Below are 25,415 nucleotides of genomic sequence, written 5' to 3' on the forward strand. Positions count from 1 at the left end.
GTTTTATGACAGTCTATTCTCATGTTTGAGAGGTGGAGTAAAGTGGTGGGGACAAAGGACAGCAAACTTGGGTCCAGGAAGCGTGGATTTGTCCTTGCCTCTGGGATGGGCTCTGTGATCTTGGTCCAGAGAGATAGAGCATGGAAGGGCCCAGGGAACAGCCTGTGCAAAGGCAGGGGGCTGTGAGAGAACAAGATGGCAAGATGGGATTTGAGGTGGGACAAACTTGTATTCCAAATATCCATACCCGCCAGTCATCCTCTGAATGCCTAAGCCGGGTGACATAAGGATCCCTGGTGTTTTCATAGACGAGCTTCAAGGCTTGCTAAGAAGTGGGCATCCCTACATACTAGAGTCCTTCCACGCCGCATCCTACCTCATCCTCATACCTCTTCCAGGCAGATAATTTTATCTACCTAGTGGATAATCTCAGGCCGTGATCTGAAGCCCTGGAAAAGTTGTTGCCAGCATTTTCTGCTGTATTTGGCTTTTCAAGATGAATCCATTGCTAGGCACTCACTGAGCTGGTATTATGTGCTCAACACCCATCTGGCCATTGGACCAGTGCCCAGGCTACTGGACAAATGTGTTGGTGCTGAAGGCCTAGACCCCAGGAAGAGGGCTCTGCCCCTGGAAAGCTGCGGTTCCAGGGGGAACCTGACCAGGGAGGCTGACTTTGCCTGTGGCAGGGTGAGGGCAGTGCTACCATGACTACCATCACCATCTCCACCATCATTACCACCATCATTACCACCAGCACTATCACCATCATCACCACTAACATCACCACCTCCACCGTCATTACTACTAGGACTATTACCATCATGCCATCACCATCATTACCACCAACACCACCATCATTACTACCATCATCATTATCACCATCATCACCACCACCATCACCAACCACCTCTGCCATCATTCCTACCAGCACTATTACTATCATCATCACCATCACCATCATTACTACCAACATCACCATCACCACCATCATTACTGCAATCATCACCATCATTACCACCACTGCCATCCTACTGCTATCATCATCACCATCACCATAACCATCATTAACATCATCACCACCACCACCATCACTACCGTCATACATCATCATCATCATCACCATCACCACTACCATCACCATCATAACCATCACCGTCACCATAACCATCACCATCAACACTGCCACCACCACTACCACCATTACTACCCTCATCACCACCTTCACCATCACCACCACCACCACCACCATTACTACCATCATCACCACCATCACCATCATTACTACCATTACCATGATCATTATCATCATTACCACCACTACCTTCACTGCCATCATTACTACCATCACCATCAATACTATCACCACCACCACCATCATTACTGTCACCACTATCACCACTGTCATTGCTACCATCACCATCACTGTCACCATAACCATCAACACCATCACTATCATCACTATCATCACCATCATCACCTTTATTACTACCATCATCATTATCACTACCATCACCACCATCATCACCATCACTGCCATCATTACTACCATCACCATCACTATCAATACTATCACCACCACCACCATCATTACTATCACCACTATCACCATCATCATCACCATCACCATCACCAGCACTGTCACCATAACTGTGCATCACCATTATCATCACCATCACCACCATTGTGGTGTATCACCATTACCATCACCGTCACCATAACCATGCCTCACCATCATCATCACCATCACCACCATTGTTACCACCATCATCGTCACCATCACCACCACCACCACATCATCATCATCATTATTGTCATCATCTGTATAATTTGTGAAGCCATATGCACAGGCTGGGGATTAGAATCCAGGTCCAGCCCAGGTCTTGTTGGCAGTAGGTACCCAACCCACCCTGGATAGTCTGAAGTGAACTGAATCCACTCTCAGGCAGCTTTCTTTCCAAGTGGGGAGGTTCTGAGTTGTCTTTGGACAGGGAAATGCACCTGTCTTTTCGGTGACATCTTGCTCTTGGTTCTCTCAATGTGATAAAAAGCAATGTGACTGACATTTTCTCTCTGGGCTGGATCCAGAGTTCTTGCAAATATGACTTGTCAGCAAGGCTGCTATGGGGGTGGCAGTGGGCAGCTGTGGGCTTCGGGGGCTTCAATGGGGTGTACTCCTGAAGGAGGCCTGTTTCTGGGCAGTCTCCTTCTTCCTTGGGGCAATGCTCATGGGTCAGGATGAGGTAAAGGGTCTTGAGGGTGGCACTGTCTCCCTTTGAGAATGATTTTTGTTCATTTCCCTCCACAAAACAGAATGCAAGTCAGGGAGCAAGCTAACATTGGCTTGAGCACTTGGCAGGTGCTAGGAGCTGTTGTGAGGACTTCATGTCACATGAAGTCCAAAGCTATGGGTGTTATCTCCATGTCACAGAAGAGAAAACTTCAGTTCCCAGAGCCCAGTAACCTTGCCTGACATCACAGAGCGCACGGATGACAGAGCCTGTGTTCAAAAAGCATTCATAATGGGGGCACTTGAGCTCCTGCATGTGGCTCAAGGAGCTAGCCTACCTGGGTTCAGGACCTGGCTCTGCCACATCCCAGCTGGGAGCTTCATAACCCTTTGTGTCTCCAGGATCTCATCTGTGGAGTGTAGGTAAGGCTGGCCCCTGCCTCATAGAGTTGCTGACAGGCCCAAATGAGTGGATTCATGTCCAGCGCTGAGCACTGTGGCCAGCCCATCACAAGGGTTCTTAGCATTAGCTATGATTCGTATTGTTAGAGAGCTGAGTGGGTCCAGGCAGTTGGGGCTTTGCCAGCTGTGCTACCAGCAGTGAGAGGCCACGGAGGTGAGCTGATAGGACTGGCATTTTGAAAACATGGCCCTGGCTGCAGCATGGAGGATGGAGGAAGGAGAGGTGGCTGGATTGCTGTCAGCAGAGCTGGAGGGCAGTGCAGGGTGTGTGGGGAGTTCAGGAGGGCGCAAGGTTTGGGGGTCACTTAGGCATGCACGTGGGTGGGGAAGGGGTGTGTGGCGAGGAGGACCCCTAGGATTTTGTTTGGGGCACCAGGAGGGTTGGGGTGCAGGCTGAGATGGGGAGCTGGGACAAGAGCCAGGTCTGGGGTGTCCACCAGAGCTGTCGAGAGTTCATTTTCGTATGTGGGGGTTGTTGCTTTCAAATGTTTTTACAACCCAGAACAATTTTTCAAGAAAGGATCATCAGACAGCACGCTGATGTGTAAAACAGAGACACGTGGGGTCCCTGCCATCAGTGTAGAATAAGAGACACCGCCTGCCTGCCCGCCCAACAGCTGCTGACACTCAAGGTTGGTGCAGACAATGGGCACCCCGGCATGCAGGCTTTGTGCCTGTCGAACCTGGCACACCTGCAATTTATGGTCACTCTTTTTGCCAGGGCTGCGCTAATGATAATAAACAACACGTGTGTCATTTTGCTGAGCCTCCTTGGGAGAGCGAGCCAGGCACCTTCTTTGCAAAATGTCAGATAAACTCACAGCCACCGCCATCTGTCTTGGCAGGGACCAAGGGTGTCATTGCCAGGACTGGGCTGTCCCTGCCCCCTGTGAAAACAAAACAGCACCCAGCAAAACGAGCCCGGGAAGACAGTCAGTATGGGGAGTCCTTGCCAGCTGCAACAAGCGGGATCTCTGTCCCCTGTTTTTATTTGTCACAGTGACATCCGTCAGCGCAGGCACCTCAGTTCTCTGCCAGAGGCAAATGCAGGAGGAGTGCCGGGGTGTGGCGGGGGGGTGGGTGGTGGCACAGGCTCCGCGCACATCCCTGCCACCCTCCTCCTCCTTGGCAGGCCCCGTCATCTCGAAGGTGAGGAAGGAGAGGCTGGGATCCTTCCTTCCTCCCTCTGTTCCCTTTCCTCCCTTCCCTTCCCTTCCTTTCTCTCTCTCACTGCTGCCCCTGCCCCCTTTTTTAAACCTGCGTGGACAGTAGTGGCTCCACCTGGCCTTGCGGCGAGTGCGTGGCGGCTGGAGCTGGAGCAGGGTCGAGTTCCCTGCTCCCCGGCAGCCTTCGGGGGGATCCTGCTCCCCTGGCTCAGCACAGGAGGCGTTTCCATCCCATAGGACAGTCCTCACGGTGGATGCCCCCTTTAGCGTGCCCCTCCCCTCTCTCCCCCAACACTCCTCCAGGCTTCCCCTCCTCCCTCCCTTCCCTCCAGCCTCGCCCCCTCCTCCATCCTCATCAGCCTTGCTAGTTTCTGTCTTTGCACTGGCAGTTCCATCTGCCTGGAACCTCCTCCTCCAGCCTCCCATGCAGCTGCTCCAAGGTCTCAGCTCCTTGTCACCACTTCTGGGAGAACTTCCATGTCCCCTGCCCCGGCACCTCCATGATGTTTGTCACCATCAGATGGCCTGTGTGCTCACCACATGTGTTTCATGTCTACCCCCCAACCCCCAACAGCTTCACAGGGCCAGGGACCTGCCTACTTCCTCCTCAAGTGTGTCCCTGGCTCACAGCTAGGTGCATGGCAGGTTCTCAGGAAGTCGTTGTTGAGTGAAGGCATTCCTTTGCTCCTTTGTTCATTTATTCTGTCAGGTGTACTGAGTGCCTACCCCTGAGAGGCCAGGTCGGAAGGACTTAAATTCAGAGGAGCAATCTTATCAGATGGATGTAGGCTAGTGCAGTGAGCTTCCCAAGCCGGCTGGCCCAGAGGAAGACACCAAGCAGTGGTGGATGTTAGAATAGCCTCTGGGTCTCCTCGGAGTACAAGATCCCCAAAGGGGAGCCCCGTGATGTGGCCCCAGCAATGACATTATCACCTTGGCTGCATTAACAGAAGTATAGGGTCTGTGGCAAGGGAGGTGGTAGTCTCGTACTCGGCAATGACTTGGCCATCCTTGGAACACTGTTCAGGTGAGGTCACACTACTTCACAAGCAGCAGCAACAAACTTGAGTGTGTCCAGAGAATGGTGACCCGGTAAATTCACGTCAAACAGAGTGGGGAAGCACAGGCCGTTTGGACCCTCACAGCCTGGGCTTGAGTTTCTACTCTGCCATTTGCTAGCTGTGTGACCGTGGGTAAGTCACGTAACCTCTCTGAGTCTCCAGTTCCTCCTCTGTAAAGTGGGAATGTGAGCCTGTCAGTGCTGCAGGGTAGTTGTGGGAGCATTAAACAGATGACTTCAGTCGAGGCGGTTCACACAGCAACGGCGCCCGGGATGCAAGAGCTAGAGCTATGGTTGCCAGGGTGCCGGCTCTTCTCGCTCAGGGCTGGGCTGTTCAGGCTGAGCTCTGCATCAGTAGGATTTGCCCCCATGGGGAAGCCCCTGCCAGGCCTGACGCTTGCATACTCAGGAGCCCGTGTTGGCTCCGACTCTCCCTAGGAAATTGCTTATTATGGGTCTGTGAAAGCGTGCATTGAATTCACGCAGTTTATTTTTAAATAAATTCGGGGAAGTGGGCAAACAAAAAGAGACAACTTAAAAGGAATATTCTCCGAGTGTAAAGAAGACTTTGGCAGAGGCCCAAAACCTGACCCCAAATCCCAGCTCAGGAGCACAGGCGGAGACAGCCCCCAGCCCTCCTGCCACCTGGGCCAGTCCAGTGCTGTGTGTCAGCCTGGGGTTTCAGCTCTCCCTCTGAGTGCTTGGGCTTCCCATGCACCTAAGTCCTCAGCGCTGGGCTTCATGGAGACTTAGGGGATTGGAGCACTGCTTAGATACCATAAGCTCCTTTTTTCACAGAGGACTTACCACCCTCACTCCACCCACCCCGTTCACGTGTGGTGGTGAGGCAGGTGGTGGTGCTGGGTTGATGAATGTGCCGGAATCCTGTTCCAAAACCGGGCGGCCATGAAGAGTGGACACAGATGAAGGGGACCCGCCCTGGTGTGCTCTAAAGTGAGCCAGACTCTCCAGGGAGGCTGGAGCTGGCATCAGCAATCCATAGCAGTGAATTCCTAGGCAATGAAAAAAGCAATGTGGCCAAAAGCATGTTAACTAATAAAGCCGGAGAGAAGGGCTGCCAAGTGGCATTGGTGAAAACCTCTCAAGCCCACCCTCCCACGGGCCTGGTCACTGCCCAGGTGCATATCTTCCACCTTGACTGCCCGGACCTGCTGCCTGCCGGGAGTCCTGGCCTTCAGGGTCACGCCTGCCAATCCACTGGGTCCCCCCAGCAGCCAGCGCACCCCATCACCATGCTAGGTGCCAGGAGCTGCAGGCCCAGCCACGCCTCTCTTTAGGGGCTGGTCCTGGTCACAACCCCAGGTGTAACTCCTAGAGAGGCCTGCCCTCATGGAGGGGACCACCTCCCTGGTTCATGGGAGGGGCCAAGACATGTTCCCTGAGTGGCTCAGTCCCTGGAAGCAGTTTTAAGTTTGAAATTGGCCAAGAGTATCATGAAAACGAATGCATAAGTGATGTGGTTTGGCTGTGTCCCCACCCAAATCTCATCTTGAATGGGAACTCCCACAATTCCCAGGTGTCCTGGGAGAAACCCGGTGGGAGGTGATTGAATTATGGGGGCAGGTCTTTCCTGCATTGTTCTCGTGATAGTGAGAGTCTCACGAGATCTGATGGTTTTAAAAACTGGAGTTTCCCTTGCACATGCTCTTCTCTGTGTGCATCATGTGAGCTTTCCGCCATCATGGTGAGGCCTCCCCAGCCATGTGGAACTGTGAGTCCATTAAACCTCTTTCTTAGGCTGGTGTGGTGGCTCACACCTGTAATCTCAGTACTTTGGGAGGTCAAGGTGGGTGGATCACTTGAGGTCAGGAGTTCAAGACCAGCCTGGCTAACATGGTGAAACCCTGTCTCCACTAAAAAATACAAAAAAAATTAGCTGGAAGTGGTGGCGTGCACCTGTAATCCCAGCTAGTTGGGAAGCTGCGGCAGGAGAATTGCTTGAACCTGGGAGGTGGAGGTTGCAGTGATCCAAGATCACACTGCTGCACTCCAGCCTGAGCAACAGAGCCAGACTCTGTCTGAAAACCAAACCAAACCAAAACACCAAAAACCTCTTTCTTTTATAAATTGCCCAGTCTCGGGTATGTCTTTATCAGCAGCATGAAAATGGATGAATACAATAAGTAAGTGCCCACTATGAGCTGGTCTCTCCTAAGTACATATCAATTCCCTGCAGCAGCCCCATTGCATGGATGAGGAAACTGAGGCACAGAGCCATATTTGCTAAGCCACACAGGCTCCAGAGGCTTGACTTGGGGGCGCGTCTACCCCGGAGACCCTGTTTGGAATTTCTGAGATAGAGAGTTCAGTTTGGAGTGCTCAGACTGGGAAGCTGACACAGCAGGACTCGGGGAGTGGCTTGGCCCCAGCTTTGCTGAGTGCTCTCCTAGTGCATTAGTCCTGGAGGTCCTGGCCAGCCCCTCCCACATGCCTCTGGTCGGCTTTGCAGGTTCTCCCTCCCCGTGGAGCAGATCCATCCGTGGATTTCATCAGCGCATCTTCAGCCTCCCCACCATGGGCACGTGGCAGGGCAGCCTCCCTACCCCGATGCTCACACACATCAGCTCTCACACACTTCCGGAGCTTTTGCACACATTGTCTTCTCCAGATCCCCCTCCCCACGTTCCTGCCCCCTTCCCTTCTGGAAGGCAGGAAATAGGAGCTGTGTGACCTTGGGTAGGTTATTCTCCCTCTCTGAGCCTCAGTTTCCTCCTCGATAAAATAGAGATAAGAAGAAGCAGCCACGTGAGTGCTGGGATCATGTAGGAATGGCCTCAGTGCCCCCCCGGCTTAGCTGTTTGCGGCTCTGCTCCTGGGTGGGGTGTGTGTAGGGGACCCAGGAGAGGCCCTTTTTTTTTGCTCAATCCCTGGGCTCTTCCTGGGGGAGACTGTGCCCAGAAAGGGCATAACCACCGGGCTGGGCAGGGCGCTTGGGCTCCCTGACCTCCAGCCCAGGCTCTGCTCACAGCACCAAAAGGGCTGAGAGCTGCTCAGGACTTTCCTTCTGTTTGGTTGTCTGAGCCTGGACGGGGGCAGAGGCAGAGGAGATCTGGGCCCCTGGGCTACCTGCTCTGAGTGTGCAGCTCGGCTCTGCAGAGGAGCAGGAACAGGAGGAGAAGTTTGTATTCAGAGGACAGCCTGGTCCATCTGGGATCGTCATCATTATAGTTCTTCATAATTAGTTGCAGCAAAGCTGAGTAGAGAATTAACAACTCAACTAAGACTTTATTTAAAAATAAGGTCCTTAGCAGCTTGGCTGACTAATATTTTATTGAAAAATTACACATCAACATGCTCAATGATCTTCCAAAGAGAAATAACGTTGCCCATCATCCTTGTGGGGCTCTTCCCCTGGCGCGGCCCCTGCCTGCCGGTGGCGGGGTGCTGTCCCGAGCTGGTGTCCCCACGAGGCTCCACAGCCCTGACAATGCCCTCCTGTGCCTTGATCCTGTGTGACATTTCTCTGGGTGGAGGGACTGGGCCCCCTTTACTGGTCCTCTCTGGCTGGTCCCTGCCTTTGCACACAGGGGCCTGTGGCTTCCGTGCTTACCAGCTTTTGCTTTGCTCTTTTATCCCCAGCTGCCTGCCTAGCACATCCCCTCAATCCCCTAGGCAGCTGCTGCTGATTCTTGAAGACTTGCCTGTGGGGTCCCCCTGTCTAGGAGCCTACCCTGGACCCCAGTCTAATGTGGGTCCCTGCTGGGCCCCACAGCACGGGGTATGATCTTGCCTTTCTCCCCGGCTCTCAGGGCCCCTGGATGGCAGAGCTGAGGTCTCTTCAGTGCCACATCGGGACCAGGTCTCTGTTGAGTGAAGGGAGCACTTCACGTGGAGAGTTGGGGCACAGGATGTTTGTCCAGAGGTGGAAACGTGGGTGCAGGTGTCCCCCTCAACCTGCTGCATTCCTGCGAAGGTCTATGGGGATCATGCCCACGTGTGTACCTGCTGCAGGGCTGAGAGCATCGGGCCCGTCCCGCAGCTGCCTGTGCCCTGTGTGGTGGTGGATCGGCCTCTGCTTCCAACCTGGAGCACATCTGAAGTGACGCTGCCGGGCCCTTCTTGAGAACCTTGCCGCACTCCCCTGGTTTCCATGGCGATGTCCGTTTCCCATTCCAAATGCTCTTCAGAGGGATTATAAATTCATTATTTCATACTTAGGCCTCACACTCCGCCTTGCTCTGCTTCCACATTTCGTTGTGTTGGTAGGACATTCTTCATTTATTATCTGATACAGAAAAAAATGAATGAGTCAGAGCCTAGGTTGTTTCTTTTTCCCCGAGCCCAAGGATTGCTGTGTCCACAGAGGAGCCAGCACACTGTGACATGCCGGCATCGTGATCTGGAATTCCCTGTGGTACACGTGGGTTCTGGAGCTGTAGGTTTTAATTACTTGTGGATGAACTGAGCTTCCGCATAGCCACCTACACACTGACCCCGGGAGCCACGTGGAGGCGGGTGTGTGTCGGGAGCTGAGCTTTGGTGTCAGCTCGCTGTGGGTCCCTCAGTAGCTGCACGCCCAGGCCTCTGACGGAGGTGCTGTGTTGGATTTCACTTCAAGCCTTGGTTTCCACCAGCTGTGATGGCCACAGCTGAGATAAAGAGGACGCCTGCATGCTGGTGGCCTCTGGAAGGGCTGTGTTGGCTCTGGCAGGAAGCTGGTGGGGCCGGTGGGGGAGTGAGGGAAGATGCCTATCCTGGCAGCTGGGCAAAGTGGAGAGGAAAGGACGAGAGCGGTATGGGCGACTTGTGTGGACAGGGTGAACAAGTGGGTGTTGGGATATTCAGTCTAGAAACAGGCAGGACATGGGTTCCTTTCATTGCGGCCCTTGCTGATATGGGTCAGTTGGCTTTGGATCTGGGCACCCCAGAAGCCAGAAGGTGTGTGGATGATGCGTGTGAATCTGGTGTTTATAAGTTGGGTGTTTGTAAGTCAGTGGTTGAATGCAGTAATAATGATTAAGTTTTCTTTAAAGCTAGGTTTATGGAGGTATAAATTACATGTAGTAAAATTCACTTTTTTTTTGTTTGTTTGTTTGAGACAGAGTTTCACTCTTGTTGCCCAGGCTGGAGTGCAGTGGCGGGATCTCAGCTCACTGCAACCTCCGTCCCCTGGGTTTAAGGGATTCTCCTGCCTCAGCCTCCCAAGTAGCTGGGATTACAGGCACCTGCTACCATGCCTGGCTAATTTTTTGTATTTTCAGTAGAGACGGGGTTTCACCATGTTGGCCAGGCTGGTCTTGAACTCCTGACCTCGGGTGATCCATCCACCTGGGTCTCCCAAAGTGCTGGAATTACAGGCGTGAGCCACTGCGCCCAGCCTGAAATTCACTTTTTAAAGCATATTTCTCAGTAAGTTTCGATAAATGCATACGCTCATGGACGCAGCACCACAGTTGAGATAAAGAACATTTCCCTCACCCCCCAGAAGTTCCCCTGTGCCCTTTGTGGTCAATGCCCCCACCCGCAAGCCCTGGAGCCCCTGAGTCTGTTTTCCGCCTGTCCGGAGTGCCGTATACATGGAATCACACAGCATCTGTGACCTTCCGGGCCTGGCTGCTTTCACTCCCTCAGTCCTGTTGTGATTTGTTGGTGCTGGCATGTCTGTTCGTGACGTCAGGAGTTCGTGCCTCTTTGGTGCAATGCAGTCTTCCATCGTGTGAATGAGGCACAGTTTGCTGCTGATCCGTCGCCAGCTGCAGGACATCTTGGTGGTTTCTGTTTTTTTTTTTTTTTTCCCCCTATCATGCATAAAGTGCTCTGAATGTTTGTGTGCAGGTCTTGGTGTGGATGTATGCTTCATTGCTCTTAAATACGTAGCCGTGACATGGCTGGATATGATAAATACATGTTTAACTTTATAAGAGACTGCCAAGTTGTTTCCAAAGAAGCTGTGTCCTTTTGCATTCCCAACACCAAGGTACGAGAGTTCCGGTTGCTCCACGTCCTCTTCAGCACTTTTGTCAACTTCTAAATTTTAGTCATTCTAATAAGTGTGTAGTGATATTGCATTGTGATTTAATTTGCATTTCCCTAATAAGAAATGATACTGAGCATCTTTTCATATGCTTATTTGCCACCCATCTGTTTTCTTTGTTGAAGCAAATATTCAAATTTGGGGGTCATTTTATAGTACGTTGTTTGTCTTTGTTGTATTGAATTGTGAGAAACTTTTATATATATATATATATATATATATATATATTTTTTTTTTTTTTTTTTTTTTTTTTTTTGAGTCGGGGTCTTGCTCTGTCACCCTGGAATGCTGGAATGCAGTGTCATGATCTCTGTTTACTGCAACCTCCACCTCCCAGGTTCAAGCGATTCTCCTGCCTCAGCCTCCCAAGTAGCTGGGATTACAGGCACACACCACCATGTCCAATTAATTTTTGTATTTTTAGTAGAGATGGGGTTTCACCATGTTGGCCAGGCTGGTCTCAAACTCCTGACCTCAAGTGATCCACCCGCCTCAGCCTCCCAAAGTGCTGGGATTACAGGTGTGAGCCACCACGCCTGGCCCCTTTATATATTCTGACTGCAAATCCATTGCTGGATGTGTACTTTGCAAAAATTTCCTCCCAGTCTGTGGCTTTTCCATTTCTTAGCATCCTTAGAACTTAAGTTTTAAATGTTGATGAATTCCATTTATCTATAGATTAATATTTTTTATGATTCCTGATTTTATGCCTTATCTAAGATTCTTTGACTAATCCAAAGGCACAAAGATTTTTTCCCCCTTGTTTTCTTCTAGAAGTTTTACAGTTTCAGAGTCTACATTTAGGTCTAGGATCCCTTTTAAGTTGATTTTTGTCTGTGGTGCAAGGTTAAGATTGAGATTCTTTCTTTCTTTCTTTCTTTCTTTCTTTCTTTCATTCTTTCTTGCAGAGAGACGTTCAATTGATCAGCACCATTTGTGGGAACCACTATAATGACTAAAGTATTGGAAAGAGAGATGTGGGAGAATTTCTTGGGAGAGGAACTAAGTATTGGAAAGAGAGATGTGGGAGAATTTCTTGGGAGAGGGACTGAGTTGGCCCAGCAAGGCTTGTGGGGAAATGCTCCTCCCCCATGTGAGAGAGGGAGAAGGGCAGTGCAAAGCTGAGCTCGTACCAGCCCGGGTCTGAAAGTGGCATGCTCACATCATGAGCAAGGTGGATTTCTCCCGTTGCAATGAAAATCGGGTGCCATGCTGGCAGCATTGGCAGCAGCCCTGGGACGTTCCCCGGACATTGTCTGCGTGTTGCTTTTCCGGGTGCAGTGGCTTGGCCTGCCCACTTCTACTCGATTCACACCATCTAGCCAAACTCACCTTTGTCTGTGCCACGTCCAGGCCTTGCCCCCATCCTTCCCGAAGCCAAGGTTGCTTTCTCAGTAACCACCAAGAGCTGGGGTCCCCGATCGCTGAACAGCCCACACATTTGCAGGAACTAGTCAGAGGTGGCTTGTACAGTGTCTAGGTCACCTCCCTGGCAGGCTCAGGCTTAGAGTCCCACAGCGTCACCCGGCCCCGCAGCCATCTTGTGCTCCCTCCAGCCTCTCTGCCTGGGTAGACCGCGGGTGAGGGGAGGCTTTTTTGCTGCAGGTGGCCCCATGCTGGGTGTGTGGTCTGCATGGGCTTGCGAGCAAGGCCTGGAGCTGGGCTGGAGCTCACCTTTACAGTGGACACTTTGCAGTTGGGGTTGGGATTTTGTTCCAGGCAAATTGACATTTGTATCCTCAGAGGGCAATGTCTGAGCAAATCCATTGATCACTGGGGTCCCTGGCATAGTGACGAGGGTGTGGAATGTGCAGGGTAAGTCATGGTGATTCGAGGAGAAAGGGACTTTGAGGCTGCCTTGTCTAACTCTGGCTTCTGGGACTCTCCCCTGCAACACCCTCTCTGGGTCATCCCCATGAAGTGGAGCTCCCTACTCTGATCAAAGGGAAAGTCTGCCTCTGACAGAACCTCTGTGTCCTTTCCTAGTCCCTTGAGTCAGGCATGGGGATACAGAATCATTGAATAAGGGTGTTGGACATTTATATCAGTGTCTCATTCCGATGATAAATGGAAATTCTAGAGTCATCAAGGCAGCTCCATGCGCCTCTGTCTCTGGGCATGGAAACTCTCACGCTACATCCCGTGTTGGGTGAGAGATCTCAGTTCCCTGGGCCTTGCAGCGTTGCGGGGCCATCAGCAGGATACCGCGGTGGGATTTCTGAAGCAAGATCTGGTATGGCTGGGCCCAGCCAGTGAGAAGCCTTTTCTCACACATGTCCAGTCATGGGAGCGATGCTCGTGTGCATGGGTGAGATGCCAAATTGCACTTCCTCGATTGCGTGGAGGAACATCTGAGTTCAGGCTTGGCTGCCCAGAACCAGCCTGAGCCAGCTTTGTGTCACTGGTAATAGCAGCTGAAAGCAGTTAAAAAAGAGACACCAAAACAAAAATGCATGTGCAATACTGCAATACACATCCACCCCAAAGCCTATTAGAAGTGACTGTGAGGATTATTGGCTGCCGGCACTGTGTGTCCACAGAGGAGTGGACAAGGACAAATGTCTGGGGTTTGTGTCGAGTGGATGTGGCTTCTTCCTCTATCTCATTCAAGTCACTTTCCCTACCATCGGCCGCTTGTTATTTGTGCGCAGGTTACTTGCCTCTCTGGGCTTCAGCGGCAAATGAGGATAGTAATACCTAATCAGAGGTTGTTATGGAGATTAAATGAGGTGAATGCTTATAGCTTAGAAAGTTCTAGGTAAATGCTTGTGATGCAAACAAATAAGCCAGGTGACTGTGAGAATCCAATGCAGGCAGGTCTGGAAGCAGTTCTTGGCACATGGTAGGAGTGCAGTTGGTGACAATTGACCTCTGCATCTCCGTTCATGCTGAAGCCTGCCTGGGCAGGACTCTGCATCTGTGTGCAATGGGAACAAACAGGATCTCTTTTGTAGTACAGTTTTTCCCTGGTTGTAAATATAAAGCATGCTTATTATAGAAAAGCTGGAAAATATTCAAAGAGTAAAAAAAAAAAAAAAAAATACTGGCTGGGCACGGTGGCTCATGCCTGTAATCCCAGCACTCTGGGAAGCCAAGGCTGGTGGATCATTTGAGGTCAGGACTTTGAGACCAGCCTGGCCAACATGGTGAAACCCCATCTCTACTAAAAATACAAAAATTAGCAGGGTGTGGTGGTGGGCGCCTATAATCCTAGCTACTCCAGAGGCTGAGGCAGGAGAATCGCTTGAACCCGGGAGGTGGAGGTTGCAGTGAGCCAAGATTGCGCCACTTTACTCCAGCCTGGGTGACAAAGCAAGACTCTGTCTCAAAACAAAAATAAAAACAAACAAAACCAATTCACTAATACCCAGAGGTCATTATTTTCTCACTCAGGCATATTTTTTTCTGGTTCATTTTCTGCGCGTGTCTATGTGTCCATATGCATGTCTTTGTGGGTTTATACATAGGTATGCCTGAATAAACTTTTTATGACTTACAAAGAAGGGATCGTGACCAACACTCCAATCGAGTTAAACAGGTATTTGCTGCTCATCTAGTGTCTAGAATTTCCCAAAACAGCAGGCATTTCTAATCTCAAGCCTCCCCAAATGTCCTCTGGAAGGGGCAGGGTCATTCCTGACCCCCGCTCCGACCCAGCCCATGGACGTTCCAGCCCCAGTGCACAAACCCTGGCCTGCAGTCACGTGCGGCCTGAAGACCGGCTCTGCACTAGGATTCGGGCTGTGAAAGTGGTTTGTGCCTGCAAAGAGTTTATAGTCTCATGGAGGAAACAGGCATATAAGCACGTGTTTTCTGTATGCCTGTGGAAGTATAGGGAGGACACGTTGTGTCTGTAATTTCAAATATTTGTTCATGTCACATTGTACCATGGGTATTTTCTCATATCATTGTTTGTCTTTTTTTTTCCTCCTGATTTGTATTGTTGATTGAATGAAATGGTTATGCTATGGTTTATGGAACCATTCCCCAGTTGTTTCTGGCTTGTTATAAACAAATGCTGCTGACGAGCACCTAGATACAGCTTCGAATGTTGACAAGCAGATGTGTTTGCCCAGTTCCAGAACTGGGGCTGTGACGGCGGGGAGAGATCGGACCTTCTGCCAAGGGTCTGATTCCGGTGGAAGGGAACACCGCATGAAGCCACATGCCACGTTCCCAGCAGGCGCTCAACAGACATTCATCACTTCAGCTTCCCCTCTGAAAGCGGAGACCACATCCTGATGCATGTTTAAATAGTTCTGCCAAATTTGTTCCATCATTAACTTTCAATCACTGTTAATTTTAGACAGGGCTCTTAATTCAAGTTTTTTGTCTTTGTCAAGTTGATGGAGATGGCTCTGTTTTTAGCCCTGATGTGATGGCGGCAGGGCTCTCCTTCACCCAGAATGGCAGAATGCCCTCCGCCACAGCTGGTAATGAAATGCCAGGCGTGTGATTTAGCTCAATCAGCTCAGGAAGTTTACATGGGGAGCCTGATTTGACAGGTCTGTTTTATAACAAGTCGGGCCAGTGAAGGGAGCCTTCTATTTGATATACTTAAGGCAGAATTCAGCCATATGTTTGGGTCCCAACAGAATCGTTTCCGTCCTCGTCCTTCTGTGGAAGATACATTGAGTTCACCCTGGGGAGATCTTTTAAATTAGATTTCAGAAATGAAGATCTTGTTTTTTGTGTCCAGAAACTTAACCCTTCCATGATTTTCTTCTCTCCAAATAAGTCACAATATACCCCGATTTTCATGAAGAGGGATATATGGTTTTTTTCTTCTGCTTTTAGTTATAATTAGACTAGCTGAACTACATGGAGAAGCTAAAGCTGCGTTTATTTGTTACAGGCATATTTATATCAGATACAAATGGGGTGGATGGGCTTGTGACTCTTCATGGCCATGAAAATGAAATGAATTTGGTCTCTAAAAGTAACCTTGGGTGAGACTAACATCTCTGTTTAAATTGACTCTATTGCTTCTCTTCAGGCTAATGTGTATCATTGGAGGGGTCCATTCAGATAATTTAAGGCACCTTTTTGGGGTTCTGTATTAGTCTGTTCTCACACTGCTATGAAGAAATACCCGAGACCGGGTAATTTATAAAGAAAAGAGGGATGATACAGTTCCACATGGCTGGGGAGGCCTCAGGAAACTTATAATCATGGTGGAAGAGGAAGCAAACACGTCCGTCTTCACATGGCATCAGGAGAGAGAAGTGCCAAGGGAAGGGGGAAGCCCTTTATAAAACCCTCAGATCTCATGGGAACTCACTCACTATCACCTATCAGGAGAATGGCATGGGGGAATCCACCCCCGTGATTCAATTATCTCCACCTGGTCCCGCCCTTGACACGTGGAGATTATTGCAATTCGAGGTGAGATTTAGGTGGGGACACAGAGCCCAACCATATCAGGTTCCTCCCCCCCACACTGCTACCAGAACACCTGTGTGCCAGGCTTTGCATGTGTCATCCCTGAGGCATTGCTCCCCATCTCCACCCTGCCCACCTCCCTCAGACCACCGTGGGCAGCTGAGAGTTATCCCAAGTCTGCCCGCATCAGGTCCAGGCCCATTCTGTGACCCTGAATGAGAGGAAAGACCACATTTCCTCTTCTTGCCCTATTGGCCACCATGGACACGGATGCATTCTTGGCCTTCTTAATTGACCCTGGCTGAGTGGGACGGACGGCAAAAGAAAGCCTCTCCCTAGATGCCCCTTCATTCTCGGGTAATATGCGTACCCCGGCCTTTGTTTTATGCGTGTGATTTACCCGCTGATCACGCACATCTAAAGCAGATGTCCTGGGTTACTGTGAGATTCTGTTGCCTCCTAGATCCTGTGCTTGGGATGTGGCTAAGGATGCCAGGTTGGAGGGAGGCACATCCGAGTATGGGCCAGCTCTCCGTGTGGGCCTGCCTTTAAAAGGAGGATCCTTTCAGAAATCGCACCTGTGCTGCAGTTGACTCCCCAGGGTGCAGCAGGTTCAGCAAGAGTTGGGGCATCCTGAGCCTTGGGAGGGCAGGAGGGAGGGCAGGATCACCACTGGACATCTGCAGGGCTGCCTTGGGGAGCAAACACAGCCTGCGAGGTTGCACCAGGCAGAGCTGGGGTGGATGGGTGGAAGCACGAGAGGCGTATTCAGATAAGTGTGAGGAGGGCCTTCGGGAGTGGGGGCGCCCCATCATGTGAGTTGTGCACATGGAAAGGCTGTTGGCTGGGCTGCTGCAATTACAGTGATGTATGGCTGAGGCTTTCCCGTTGACAAATGAGTTTCTTATGTTATCAGTTCCCCCACTAAACACCCTTCACAATAGACGCGCAGATACTATGGGTGTCCATTTTGCAGATGGTATGATTGCAGAGGGATGGGTAACCTGCCCAAAGCCACATAGCCCAAATGAGGGAGAACCTTCCAGACCCTGTGGCTTTTTAGATTCGTTCTCTAAGCAGAGGCAAGGGACTCACTGGGAAATATGTTGCTTTGTTTGTCAGATTTATTCCAAGACCTCTATGAAGGGCCTGTATTCCTTCAGGCTGTGGCATGCCTAGAAAACACGCTGAAGGCAGCTGCAGAAACTTGCTTTTTAGACATCACCAAATGCTATTTTTAAAATACTTTTCTTAAAATACTTCATCTCAGACATTCAGTGCGTGAGTGTGATGATTTGTCTCCTCCTGGTCCCTGGCTCCCCATCCCCAGTCTGCCGGTTCCGTTCTGCTTTCCTGATGCCCAGAGCCTGGCTGAGGACAGGCTTGGAAGAGCCACAGGTCACCAAAGGTTGCTCAACAATGGCCATTTCTTCAAAATGGGCTGGGTTATGGCTGCTTATGCCTCAGAAAGCCCAGAGATGGGTAGACAGAAGCCATGGGGTGCTGCTGTCAGAGACGTGCTCAGCCCCAGCCTGGGGTTTGGGGGCTTACCTGGAGCCTCCACAGGAGCCTGGTTCTGAGATCTCTGCTGTCTGAGCATAGGGAGCTTGTCTGGGGGCCCCAAGAGGTGTTTGGCTTTAAACAAGTAACATTCACAGGGGACAGGCTTTTGTGGTTTCATAGAGAAGCTGAAGGTGCTGAGTCCTGCGAACAGTCTCACAGCTGTTTCCTGCCATGTTGGAATTGCATTGGACAGGCAGTGAGCTCCCCGTCACCAGACTCCTGGGCTATTACTGGGGACTGGTGAGGAAGCTGGTGTTGGAGATTCTCAATTCAAGAGAAACTGAGTGTTTTCCAAAGTGAGGTAGTTCTGTTGCTGAGGAGGGGCTGGAGCAGAGCATCTGATGCCTTTAAAGCCCAGGGCAAGGATGTCAATGTGGCTTCTGTCATCCTCTGCTGACCCGTGGCTAGACTGCCTGTGGCAGCCCCCTCGTTCCTCCTTAATAAAGTCAGGGCGGGGCGTAGGCCTCAAGCTTGTCTTCGGCAAGCTATTGCTGTTTATTTTTGTAGTTACCTTCTATGGATGACAAGTAATGTTTGTTCTATTTATGGCCGTGATGTGAAATTTGCTTACTTGTGTTAAAGAAGTGGGTTAATTAGGTGCGGTGGCTCACGCCTGTAATCCCAACACTTTGGGAGGCCAAGGCAGGCAGATCACGATGTTGAGATCAAGGCCAGCCTGGCCAACACAGTGAAACCCCGTCTCTACTAAAAATACAAAAATTAGCCGGGTGTGATGGCAGGTGCCTGTAGTCCCAGCTACTCGGGAGGCTGAGGCAGGAGAATCGCTTGAACCCGGGAGGCAGAGGTTTCAGTGAGCTGAGATCGTGCCACTGCACTCCAGCCTGGGTGACAGAGCGAGACTCTGTCTCAAAAAAAAAAAAAAAAAAAAAAAAAAAGGACTGGGTTAATTAACAATGACAGCTTCATGATGTATCCTCCTGGTGGGTGATTCTGGTGCAGATGTTTGAAGATAGTCCCTGAATGATCAGATATTGGGTTTCTTGAGCTGTTTGGTCGATGACGTGACAGTGACTCCTGGCTCTCTTTGGAGGGGACGGCCGCTTTGACTCGCAGGTCCAGCTGAGAGAGCATTCCAGCACAGGGCTGCCAGTGAGACACACGGAGCACAGAGCTGGAGGGTGGAGCACAGACCTGGAGGGCGGAGCACAGACCTGGAGGGCGGAGCACAGAGCTGGAGGGCGGAGCACAGAGCTGGAGGGCGGAGCACAGAGCTGGAGGGCGGAGCACAGACCTGGAGGGCGGAGCACAGAGCTGGAGGGTGCTTCCCCAGAAGAAGAGCACGCTGTGTCCAAAGCCACGCAGTGTTAGAGGCCAGCCTTCCCCGAAGCTGACATCAGAGGCTGCCCTGTGGGGGCTGCCCCTGAAAGGGTCCCTCCCTGCAGGAAGCCCAGTTTCCCAAAGGCTCTTCCTCCTCCTCCCTGGTGAAGGCTGTCCCCCCGTGAGTGTGGTGTCCCTGGCGGAGGGAGGGTGGCTGTGCAGGTGTGGATGGATAAGAGGAACCCCTCAGGCAGCCAACTCTCTTACTCACAGAATGATGTAAACCTTCTCTTTGAAAGAATTTCCCAGAAGAGCAGGCTCTTCTAATCCCAAGCCTCCCCAGATGTCCTCTGGAAGGGACAGGGTCATTCCTGACTCCCGCCCCCACCCAGCCCACTGACATTCCAGCCCCAGTGCACAAACCCTGGACTGCAGCCATGTGCAGCCTGAAGGCCACCATGTGCCAGGAGCCAGGGACAGAGAGCCTTAGGCTCCAGGAGGGGCAGTGCAGAGGGGCAGGCCACAGCCTTCAACCAGCAGAGCAGGCAGACAGCAGAATGACCAGGCACCAAGCTCTCCATTCCATAGCCTCTCTGGGCCGGGCCTGTGGAGTCTCCAGAGGAAACAGGCAGGTGAACGGGACCAGGGACACAAGGAAGGAAGGGAGTCGGGTCAAAGATGGGACCTCGTTCGGGAAAGGCCCAGGCATGAGGGGCTCCAAGGCCTCCAGAAGGACCTTGAAGGGTGGGTGGTGCCGCTGGTGGAGCGGGGAGGCATTTTGGGTTGGGTGTGGGGTGAGCCAGCCCTCAGAGCAGGGCAAAGCTGATGGTGCCTGGAGCTGAGCGGGGAGCGATGGGGGTCTTGGTCTCCAAAGGTCTTGACCACAGGGATGGGGTTTGAACTTTAGCATCTGGGCAGTGGGAGACCCTGATCATGTTTGAGCCTGGGAGTGCCATTGCCATCATCCTCACTGGTATTTATATAACATCCCTGGTTGTACAGTGAGTTCCCAAGTGACATCTCCGGCTGCCCCAGGGTTAATGCCCCTGTAAGGTGCAGAGAACAGGCCCCTCCTGAGACAGCCCCAGGGCTGCACCAGATCCCCGAGTTGAGTTCGAAACCGATTGCCAGTCCTCCCTGCCAGGGAGCCGGGAAGGCCTTATTGACTCCATAGATTGGGTCCCAGACTGGACTGCAAATCCTGAAAGGGGCTAGAAAATGATGCTGACATGCCTGTATGTTTAGTACTTTCCCGAAATTCTTAACAGGGTCCACAGCTGGAGAAAATGACAAAACTCCTGCCCTGGGTAAGGGGAGCGGCTTCATGATCGGTTTCAATTTGAGAATCAGCGTACGGGGGCTGGAGGGGATGGTCTGCAGGTCTGGGCGGCAGGGCTGGGGCTGTCCAGTGGCCCAGGGAGAGAAGAAAGGGCCAGAACTGGGGAGGGTGGGTGTAAACAGCTGCGGGGCCCATGCCTCCTGCTGGCACAGGGCTCCGTGCCAGGGTCCGCACAACATCAAGGGACCCACACACATGCTTTAATTTCCTTTAAGATCAGAAGAAGAAAAAATGAACTTTTAGGTGGAGAAAATGTTTTGATCTATAATATGAAGATATGCTATTTTAAAAATACCAACACAGCCATAAAATATACCTTCTGATATTTTTTAATGGAGGAAAAGGCCATGAAGACTCCAGCGCTTCGATCCCATGGAGTCCTCATGCCCCGCGGGGCTGCTGAGGGGCGGATTTCAAAACAGGGCCTTGTGTCATGGATGCTTCTCCCAGCAGCTTTCTTGAGAAGATAATTTGGCACGGAGCTCAAGAGGGCTCTGTGTGGCTTCTTCCCAAGCTGGCATCAGAACCTCCAACCTCTACCTTCCTGACAATTCTCAGGGGTAGGCCTTTAGAGGTCCACAGCCTGCTTGGGTTCCCTAAGGCCAAGGGACATTGTTCAGGGGCTGCTGTGCCCAAATCTGGGTCTTTGCAGTTGGATGCAGACAGTGACTTCTTCCACCCGCCCCTCCTCCCCCTGCAAGAGGCAGCGCTTCCTTTGTGCCTGGCACCTCTGTTCAGACACGACAGCGTTGTTTCTAAAGAGAAATTCTTGGAGGTAATGAACATATGGTTGTCTGGCTGGGCACCAGCAGGGAGGGGGAGAGCATTGGAGCCTGGGGAGGGATTTCTGCTTTAAAAACAGGATCAGCAATTTCCACCCACCTCCCGGAGATACCCGGGCACTTTTTATGTCGAAAGACGCTCAGGAGTAACAACATCACAGCTTATCCGATTACCTTTTATTGCCATAAATAGACCTGAGAAATGCCAACCCTTCCAGGTAGAAGCACATTTTGAATAGCAACGACAAAAAACAAAACAAAAAAACCAAAACAGCAGCTTGTAATTTCATTAATAATTTTACTTACAGTGACTATTAAAAAGGAGTGATGTGTGAAATTAAAATTCAATCAGGTTATGAGAAATGGAGAGTAAATAATATTTTGAAAGGACAGCTGAGGTGGAAAAGTCTACCAAGACCCACCTATTAAAATATACATTATCCCTTAAACAGATTTAATGTAAAAATGCAATTTTCCACAGATCAGCAGCACCCATCCATTTATTTGCTGCTGACTGATTTTGATTTATGAGGCCCTTTGTTAGCTTCGTTCTTAGCTCTCTTTTTTCAGACACTGGGTTTCGTGCCTGTGAAGGTGTCCAATGCCTGTGCATGAAGGGCCTTCTTCCTCCCACAGTCCCTGCAGAGGCCCTTGGTGGAGGCCCAAGGGCTGCATGGTGGAGTCTGAGGCCAAAGCTGCCATCCAGCCCTCCTTGTGTGAGTGGCGAGACTTGGGGCAGGTAATGCCTCTCGGTGCCTCAACTTCCCCCAAATGGGGACAACATGGTTCCCAGGGACAAGGCCTGTGGGGGGATTAAAAGAGATAACGTCCATAGAGTGCTCAGCATGCGGCTCAGGACAGAGGAAGTCATTTATTTTAATGAGACGGTGACGAGAAGTGGCAGGTTTTCTGGTCCAGGCATCTTGGGTGAGGCATCCTGCCTGCCTGCAGTGCACCTCCACTGCAGGTCAGACCTCGGGGAACTGGGGCTGGCTGTGGGAAGGAGACGGGGTTAGGGTGCGTACACGGGGCCCTGCAAATGTCTCTGCCTCAACCGCGCTGGGTAACAGGTGTCAGTGAGGTGGCTTAAGGCAAACCACCTGTGTCCACACCACAGGGCTGGAGGACATCTCCCAACCCAGCTGAACGTCTGGCTCCACCCAAGACCCTTCTTGGGAGACAGTGTGTTCTGGGTTCCCACCTCCTTCCTGGCTGACCCTCACACTGCGCCGGTTGCTCCCTCTGGACACACTGCACGGCCAACTCCCTGCATCCTCGCTTCAGCTCTGTGAGGCTCAGTGGCTTTCCCAGGACTGCACAGCAGGCACGGGCACGTAGAAGGGCCAGGACTCAGAGGAGAGCCCTTTGCAGAGATGCCTGAGGGCAGGGGGCGCGGACACTGCATTCGAGGAGCAATCAGGCAGGTGGAGGTCCAGGCTCGCCGGCTCAGCTTCAGCAGAAGATTCTTAGAGGGAAAGGCCTGTACTCACTGCAGCTCTGATGGCTCCACTTTGGAGGGAGAGCCTTCAGGGATGCTCTGCGGGCATTTGTGGATCCCAAGCTTGGAGAATCCAGGAGGGCTCTGTGGAGCAGGGGCCAGGGTGGGTGGCACTCAGGGGTGTATGGGTAGGACTGAGCCAAAGCCCTAGGGTCTGCAGGGTGGGCAGCGGCATTGGCAGCAGTGTTGAGTGAGGCCGCATCCCTTGGAGAGCCAGCACCTCCTGTGGCTTTTTGAGCCTAATGTGATACCCACCCCTCCCCTCAGGGGTCTTTAGTAGAAAGAAACGATATTCCTCTCCCTGGTAAATAAATGCAGGATCAGTGTCTTTGAAATGGAATTGATTTCTTCATAGAGGATGAGGGTGCAATGGGGATGCCCAGCACTGAGCCAGCTGGCTTCCTCAGGGACCACAGGATGGGCCAGCCCAGCCAGCACTGTTGAAGGGAAGGGGCCAGCAGGAAGTCCTCTCTTTCATGCGGGCTGGAGAGAGCTTCCGAGCCTGCTGTCCTAGCTCCCTGGGGGCTGGTCTTGGCGTCAGGCTGATGTGGTTTGAGTCCAGCGCAGCTGGGGCTTGAAGAGTGCCACTCTGCACTCGGGAGGAAGGCCCGTGCTCTTCCATGGGGTCTGACGCCCTGCCCCACATTGGGAAGCAAAGCTGGGCCTGGGTGAGGGTGACCCTCCTGAGAGGTGGGCAGCTTGAGCCACCACCGTTCCCATGTGGTGAGGGACAGACGCCAGCTCCAGGCTCCTGCCTCGGGGGTATAACACTGATCCAACCCTTGTTCAGTACCACCTGAAGGGGCAGGGCACTGCCAAGCCAGCCTTGGCCACCTGCCTCGATTGGGACCAGATGTCTGAAGTGGCCCTTGCTGGGGGAGAAAGGAAATGCACACTTATTGAGCATTGACCGAATGCTTCCACCAGCATCTAGTCTTCCCCTTTGCTATGTGTACCAGCCCCACTGGCATGAAAATGAGCATCTTCCTCATGTTTTGGAGGCCAGAAAGGAGGGAGGCTGTGGCCAGACTGGGGTACATCCACTTTGCCAAGTGGAGCAGCCACACCTTGGAGTGGCTCTGTTGCCTGTGCACACACATACACATATGCACACATGCACACACACATGCACATACACATATGTACACACGCACGCATGCACACATACAGGTACACAGAGATACACATGCACATGCACACACATGCACACACATACACATTTGCACACACGCACACGCATGCCCACAATACACATGCACACACATACAGGTACACAGAGATACACATGCACACGCACACACATACATATATGCACACATGCACACACACATGCACATACACATACGTACACACGCACACATGCACACACAGGTACACAGAGATACACATGCACACGCACACACATGCACACACATACACATTTGCACACACGCACACACATGCCCACCATACACATGCACACATGCACACACAGGTACACAGAGATACGCACATGCACACACATGCACACACATACACATTTGCACACGCACACACATGCCCACCATACACATGCACACACAGATACACAGAAATACACACATGCACACACACATAGGTACATGCATGCACACATGCACACACAGATACAGAGATACACATGCACACATACACATGCACACACACATACAGGTACACAGAGATGCACACATATGCACACATGCACACACATACAGATATACAGAGACACACATGTACACACATGCACACACATACAGGTACATGGAGATACATATGCACACGCATACAGGCACACAGGGATATACACACATGCACACACACGCATACAGATACACAGAGATACACATGCACACACACATACACAGAGATACACAGGTACACACATACAGGTATGCAGATACACAGGCACATATGCACACATGCACACACGCACACACACAGATACACAGAGACACATGTACACATGCACACACATACAGGTACACAGAGATACACACAGATGCACACACAGGCACACAGAGATATACACACATGCACACACGCACATGCACACACCGATACACATACACACATGCACACACACACAGATACACAGAGATACACATGCACACATGCACACACATGCACATGCATACAGATACACAGATACACAGATACACACACATGCACACACACATGCACACACATACAGTTACACAGAGATACACGCACACATGCACACAAATGCATGCACAGACACACATGCACACACATGTGCACACAGATGCACACATGCGCACAGATGCCCCCACACCTGAAGCTGGGAGACAGGTAGACGGCCTGCAGAAGTCGGCTCCGTGTTGGCCTGGCTCCTGCTCCTAACTAGAGCAGCTGCAGTGACTGGGAGGACAAACAAAACCCCAATGACAGACTCAGTCTGAATCCCCTCTGGCTGCTGTTGGTACAATCTTAACCAGCAGAGAGCTGGTCCTGGGTGGTTTTGGCCAGATGAGAAAAGCCACCTGCATTCTGGGACTTGCCCGATGGGGGAGGGGAAATGGGGGCTTTGAAAGGAGGATTCTCTTTTATTGTATTTGAAAAATGTTTTTGAAATAGGTAATACAGCCAAATGGTTCCAAATGTCATGACTACTAAAGGGTCTCTAGTTGAAATCTCCCAGT

The 25,415-nt window shown here is 51.4% G+C and overlaps 1 protein-coding gene across 5 annotated transcripts in view; it reads left to right on the forward strand.

Moving 5' to 3' along the window:
• Nucleotides 1-25,415, forward strand: part of SORCS2 (sortilin related VPS10 domain containing receptor 2) — a 557,572-nt gene that overhangs the window by 176,402 nt on the left and 355,755 nt on the right. Inside the window, exon 1 of one of the 5 annotated variants that reach the window (XM_034951977.3) lies at nt 19,610-19,764. The exons of the other annotated variants lie outside the window; for them this stretch is intronic. The gene's annotated coding sequence lies outside the window, so the exon portion shown is untranslated. Of the gene's footprint in view, nt 1-19,609; nt 19,765-25,415 lie in introns of those variants that run through there. 5 annotated transcript variants of the gene reach the window in all.

The sequence above is a fragment of the Pan paniscus genome, chromosome 3 (genome assembly GCF_029289425.2).
Source record: "Pan paniscus chromosome 3, NHGRI_mPanPan1-v2.0_pri, whole genome shotgun sequence".
In the NCBI taxonomy this organism is placed as follows: Eukaryota; Metazoa; Chordata; class Mammalia; order Primates; family Hominidae; genus Pan; species Pan paniscus.